Source organism: Phyllostomus discolor, chromosome 13 (assembly GCF_004126475.2).
Source record: "Phyllostomus discolor isolate MPI-MPIP mPhyDis1 chromosome 13, mPhyDis1.pri.v3, whole genome shotgun sequence".
In the NCBI taxonomy this organism is placed as follows: Eukaryota; Metazoa; Chordata; class Mammalia; order Chiroptera; family Phyllostomidae; genus Phyllostomus; species Phyllostomus discolor.
In genome coordinates, this window is record NC_040915.2 from 74,803,581 (window position 1) to 74,810,226 (window position 6,646).

The 6,646-nt window shown below is 37.3% G+C and overlaps 1 pseudogene; it reads left to right on the forward strand.

Moving 5' to 3' along the window:
- The first annotated feature begins 5,287 nt into the window (after window positions 1–5,287).
- LOC114510509 lies at window positions 5,288–5,413 on the forward strand (annotated as a pseudogene).
- Window positions 5,414–6,646: the final 1,233 nt, after the last annotated feature.

Sequence of the window (6,646 nt, forward strand, 5' to 3'; positions counted from 1 at the left end):
GATGCAGCAGTGAATATGTTATTTTAACTTATTGTTTTGTGTTTTTGGATACATATCCAGAAGTGGAATCACTGGCTCATAAGGCAGTTCCATTTTTAATTTTCTAGTACCCTCCCTACTGTTTTCCACGGTGTTTACATTAATTTGTATTCCAACTGACAGTACACTATCATTCCATTTTCTCCACATTCTAGGCAGCACTTGTTCTTGTGGATTTATTGATGATATCCATTCTGGCAGGTATGAGGTGATATCTCATGGAGTTTTAATTTGTATTTTTGTTTTGGTTTTGTTCTTTAAATATATTTATTGATTATGCTATTACAGTTGTCCCATTTCTCCCCCCTTTATTCCCCTCACCCTGCATTCCCCCTCCCACCAGCATTCCTCCCACCCCTTAGTTCATGTCCATGGGTAGTACATACAAGTCTTTGGCTCCTTCTTTTCCTACACTATTCTCAAGCTTCCCCTGTCTATTTTGTACCTACTATTTTTGCTTCTTATTCCCTGTACCTTTCCCTCCATTCTCTCCCCACCCCCTTGCCACTGACAACCCTCCATGTGATCCCCATTTCTGTGATTCTGTTCCTCTTCCAGTTATTTGCTTAGTTTGTTTTTGTTTTTGTATTTTTTTAGGTTCAGTTGTTGATAGTTGCAAGTTTGTTGTCATTTAACTGTTCATATTTTTATCTTTTTCTTAGATAAGTCCCTTTAACATTTCATATAATAAGGGCTTGCTAATGATGAACTCCTTTAACTTGACCCTATCTGGGAAGCACTTTATCTGCCCTTCCATTCTGATAGCTTTTCTGGATAGAGTAATCTTGGTGTAGGTTCTTGCCTTTCATGACTTGGAATCTTCTTTCCAGTGCCTTCTTGCCTGCAAGGTTTCTTTGGAGAAATCAGCTGATAGTCTAATGGGAACTCCTTTGTGGGTAACTCTCTGCTTTCCTCTCACTGCTTTTAAGATTCCCTGCTTATCTTTAATCTTGGCTAATGTAATTATGATGTGCTTTGGTGTATGCTTTTTGGGCCGAACTTCTTTGGGACTCTCTGAGCTTCCTGGACTTCCTGGAAGTCTATCTCCTTTGCCAGATTGGGGAAGTTCTCCTTCATTCTTTTTTCAAATGTTTTCCATTTCTTGCTTTTCCTCTTCTCTATCTGACACCCCTACGATTTGGATGTCAGAACATTTAAAGTTGTCCTGGATGTTCCTAAGCCTCTCCTCATGTTTTTGAATTCTTGTTTCTTCATTCTGTTCTGATTACATGTTTATTTTATTCCTTGTGGTCCAAATCATTGATTTGAGTCTGTTTCCTTCCCTTCACTCTTGGTTCCCTGTACATTTTGTTTTATTTCACTTTTCATAACCTTCACTTTTTCCTCTATTATGCAACCATATTTAACCATTTCTGTGAGCATCTGGATTACCAATGTTTTGAACTATGCATCTAATAGGTTGACTATCTCTTCATTGCTTAGTTGTATTTTTTTCTGGAGCTTTGATCTGTTCTTTCACTTGGGCCACTTTTTTTTTTTTTTTTTTTTTGGCATGCCTGTTAGGATGTTCTAAGGGTCGGAGTCTTAGGTATTCACCAAGGTGGGGCAACTCACATCACTGTGTTATGGCACTATATGTGGGGGGGAGGGGTCTGAGAGGGAACAAAGCCCCTTGCTTGGCTGTCAGCCAGCTTCCTCCACTACCCACAAGCAAATTGGGCCCTTCTGGGACTGATTCCCAGGTGTGCAGGTTTGTGTGCATTCTAGGAAGCTGTGGGTCTCTCCAAACTCTCAGACTTTCCTTTGAGTCTGGGAGTTTCTCTCACCACCACAACCCCCACAGGTTTTTGCAATCAGAAGTTTTGAGGCTTTGTTTCCCCACACTGGAATCCTGTGTTGCATGATCTCTCTGGCTCCCCCATTGTTCCTCCCAGTTTATCCTCATGCAAATATGGGACCACCTGGTCCACCAACCACAGCCTCGCCCGCTCCAGTCCTCTATCTGCCACCTTGCTACCAGTCCTCTCCACCCTAGCTGCCTGGCTCTGTCCCTCCTACTGGTATGGATGAATATTTATTCTTTAACTCCTTGGTTATTGGACTTCCATGCAGTTCAATTTTCTGGCCTGGCTGGCGTAGCTCAGTGGATTGAGCGCGGGCTGGGAACCAAAGTGTCCCAGGTTCGATTCCCAACCAGGGTACATTCCTGGGTTGCAGGCCATAACCCCCAGCAACCGCACATTGATCTCTCTCTCTCTCTCCCCCATTCCTTTCCTTCCCTCCCTAAAAATAAATAAATAAAATCTTTAAAAAAAATTTTCTGGCAGCTCTGGTTATTTTTCATTTTTAAATTTGTTGTTGTCCTTCTTTTGGTTGTGTGAAGAGGCAAAGTGTATCTACCTATGTAGATACAATGCTTCAATCTTAATTTGCATTTTTTCTGATGATTAGTGATGTTGAAATCTTTTCATATGCCATGTGTATGTCCTCTTTGAGAAATGTCTTTTCAGGTTTTGTGTCACTTTTTTTAGATTGTTTCCCTTTTTTGTGTGTTGAGATGTATGAGTTCTCCATGAATTTTGAATATTAATTCCTTATTGGACAAATATTGGAAATATGTTCTCTCATTCATTACGCTGTCTTTTTTTGATGGTTTTCCTTTACTGGGCAAAAAAAAAGTTATTTTGATATAGTTCCATTTGTTTATTTTCCTTTCCCTTACCTGAAGATATATATCACAAACACTATTGCTAAAGGAAATAACTGAGATTTTACTACCTATCTTTTCTTATAACAATTTTATGTTTAAGTTTTAATTAATTCTGAATTTATTCTTGTGCATGGTGTAAGAAACTATCTAGTTTCACTTTTTGCATTCATTTTTCCAATTGAATACACTGTCTTTACACCATCACATATTCTTGCTATTTTTGTCAAATATTAATTGATCATATAGACATGGGTTTATTTATGGGCTTTCTATTCTGTTCCATTGATCTATATGTCTGTTTTCATGCCATACATGCTGTTTTCATTACTATAGATTTGTAATGGAATTTGATATCACATTGCGTGATACCTCCAACTTTGTTTTGCTTTCTCAAGATTGCTGTCACTAATCTGTGCCTTTTTGTGTTTCCATATAATTTTTTTATTCCTTGTTCTAGTTCTGTTAAATATACCACTGGTATTTTGATAAAAATTCTGTTGAACCTATAGATTGCTTTGTGTAATATGGACATCTTGACAATGTTAATTCTTCCTATCCATGAGCATGGTGTATGTGTCCATTTATTTGTATCTTCTTCAATTTCTTTCTTCAGTGTCTTATAATTTTCTAAGTACAGGATTTTTTTACTTCAGTTAAATTTATTCTTGGATTTTTTTATGCAGTTGTAAATGCAATTGTTTTCTTAGTTTCTCTTTCTAATTGTTGGCTATTGGTGTATAAACATATAACTGATTTTTGAATATTTTGTATCCTGCTACTTTATTGAATTTACCAGTTCTAATATTTTTGGTGAAATTTTTAGGGTTCTCTATATAGAGTATTATGTCATCTGCAAGTAATGACAGTTTTACTTCTTCCTTTCCAAGTTGGCTGCCTTTTATTTCTTCTTATTTCTATGGCTAAGACTTACAGTACAGTGTTGAATGACAGTGATGAAAGTGGATATCCCTGTCTTGTTCCCAATCTTAAGGAGAATGCTTTTGGTTTTTCTCAATTGAAAATGCATATGGTACACCAAATGTACCATATGATGTTAGCTGAGGTTTGTCATCTATGGCCTTTATTATGTTGAAATATGTTTCCCATATACACACTTTGCTGAGAGAGTTTTTATCATAAATAGGTGCTGGATATTGTCAAATGCTTTTATTGCATCTTTTGATATGATCATATGCTTTTTATCCTTCATTCTGTTTACACAGTCTGTCACTTTAATTGACTGTAGCTATTGTACAACCTTGAATCCAAGGAGTAAATTCTACTTGATCAGGGTGTATAATCTTTTTAATGTATTGCTGGGTTTAGTTTGCTAACATTTTATCAAGGATTTTTGCATTTATGTTCATCTGGGATATTGGTCTATATTTTTTCCTTTTTGTAATTTTAAAATCTGGTTTTGGCATTAGAATTAAGCAGTGAAATTAATCTTTTCTTATATCAGCTTCCAGGAAATTTAGTTAGGTGGAGAAGGAAGTTTAGAAATCTATGCAAATGTGAATTTCTAATGTAAGTGAGAGTATCTTTTGCTTTTTTGTTTCTCAAAACTGTATATGGCTTTAATAAGACAAGATCCAAGTAAAAGCCTTCACTATAAAATAGGCAAGAATAGATTTCTGGTCAAGATGGAGGCATTGGTAAACACAGCTTGCCTCCTTGCACAACCATAGAAAAAATCATAACTAAAATACAAAATGACTATCACCCTGAGTCATCAGAAAATTGAGCTATATGGAAGTCTAACAACCAAAGAATTAAAGAAGTCACATTCATCTAGTCAGGTAGGAGGTATGGATATGCAAAGATGCAGAGATGTGGAATGGGAGGTCCCACACCTTCATGTGCTATGTAAAAATCAGGAGAAATACCTCAGGAGTGAGTGATCCCAGCTCAACACCAGACCATCAAGCCTATGGTTCCAGTGCCAACAAGATAAGTCCCCATAACTTCTGGCTCTAAAAACCATTGGGTGGTGGGGCAAAGGAAGAAACTGAGGGAGGGATTCTTAAGTGTCTCCTCTTAAAGGTCCTGAAATGGACTTAGGACTTATGAAGGCTCACTCCCTCTGGGCTCCTGCACCAGGGTGGCAGCTGGAGAGGCACCAGTGGCACACAGGGAGAAACTGAAGTGTCTGGCGTCAGGGCAAGTACCAGGGGGCAGCTTCCTCCTGAACAAAACCCCAGAGGCCAGGCAGCAGCCACAGTCCCTTTTATGAGCCCTCCCCTATACAGAGCCACAGAGTGGGGACATCATATCCATCAACCTAATTCACAAAGATTGCCCTACCCTGGTGATTATCTAAGACTCTTTTCTGCATTAGGCTATACTACTAAGACAGGGAGTCAAACAGATTTCCCTGGTACATAGAATCAAACATGGAGAGGCTGCCAAAATGAAGAGACGAAGAAGTATGGCACAAATGAAAGAACAGGACAAAACTCCAGAAAAAGAACTAAACAAAATGAAGATAAGCAATTAGTTGCACAGTTCAAAACACAGGTGATTAGGATGCTCAAGGAACTCATCAGTTACTTCAACCACATAAAAAAGGCCTAGGCAATCACTTCTTGACCTGGTGGCTAAGATAAAGTGTAGTATCTGTTCTTACCAGTTTAATAAAAATAGACCCAGGTAGAAATGAAGGTTACATTAAGTGAAATAAAGAAAAATTTACAGGGAATCAACATAGGAGTGGATGAAGCTGAGAATCAAATCAATGATTTGAAATATAAGGGAGAAAAAATCAGTCAATCAGAATACCAAAAAGAAAAAAATTAAGAAACCAAAGATGGGCTAAGGAGCCTCTGGGACAACTTCAAATGTACCATATTGAAATCATAGGAATCCCAGAAGGAGAAGAGAAAGAGCAAGAAATTGAAAACATATTTTTTTTTAAAATAAAGAAAACCTCCCTAATCTAGTGAAGGAAATAGACATACAAGTTCAGGAAACACAGAGAATCCCAAATAAGATGGACACAAAGAGGCCCACACCAAGATACATCATAATCAATTTGCCAAAGCTTAAAGATAAAGAATGAATCTTAAAAGCAGCAAGAGAAAAGCAGTTAGTTACCTACAGGGGCATTCCCCATAAGACTGTTCAGGGGATTTCTCCAAAGAAACATTTTGGTCTAGAAGGGATTGGCAAGAAATATTCAAAGTCATGAAAAGCAGGTATCTACAGAAAAGATTGTTCTACCCAGCAAAGATTTCATTTAGAATAAAAGGGCAGATAAAGACCTACCCAGGCAAGAAAACACTAAAGCAGTTCATCATCATCACTAAGCCATTATTATATGAAATGTCAAAGGGATTTACCTAAGAAAAAGGAGATCAAAATTATTAGCATTAAAATGGCAATAAATTCACAACTGTCAACAATTGAATCTAAAAAAAAAAAACCCAAACAAACTAAGCAAACAAGCAGAACAGAAACAATCATAGTTATGGAGATTATTTGGAGGGATATCAGTTGGAAGGGGGAAGGGAAGAGAATGAGGGGAAAGGTGCAAGGATTAAAAGGTGTAGATTGGTAGGTACAGAATAGACAGGGAGATATTAAGAACAGTATACGAAATGGAGTAGGCAAAGAACTTGTACTCATGACCCATCGACATGAACTAAGGGAAGGATTGCCAAAGAGAATGGCAGGATACTGGGTGGAGGGCAGCAAAATTGGGACAACTGTAATAGCATAATCAATAAAATATTTAAAAAAAGAAAAATAGGCAAAAATAACTTGACAGAGAATAAGTAAGAAAGTTTGTTTTTCTCCTCTCACAGAATTCTCCAGTAAAATTTGCTCTGCTCTCATTTATTGTCTGTCATATTGATATTCCTCATAACAAGGTATGCTTAAGTGCAGAACACTTGCAAGAGATTTTGTTAAATAATTTTTGCCTTTTAGTTCAAGTGA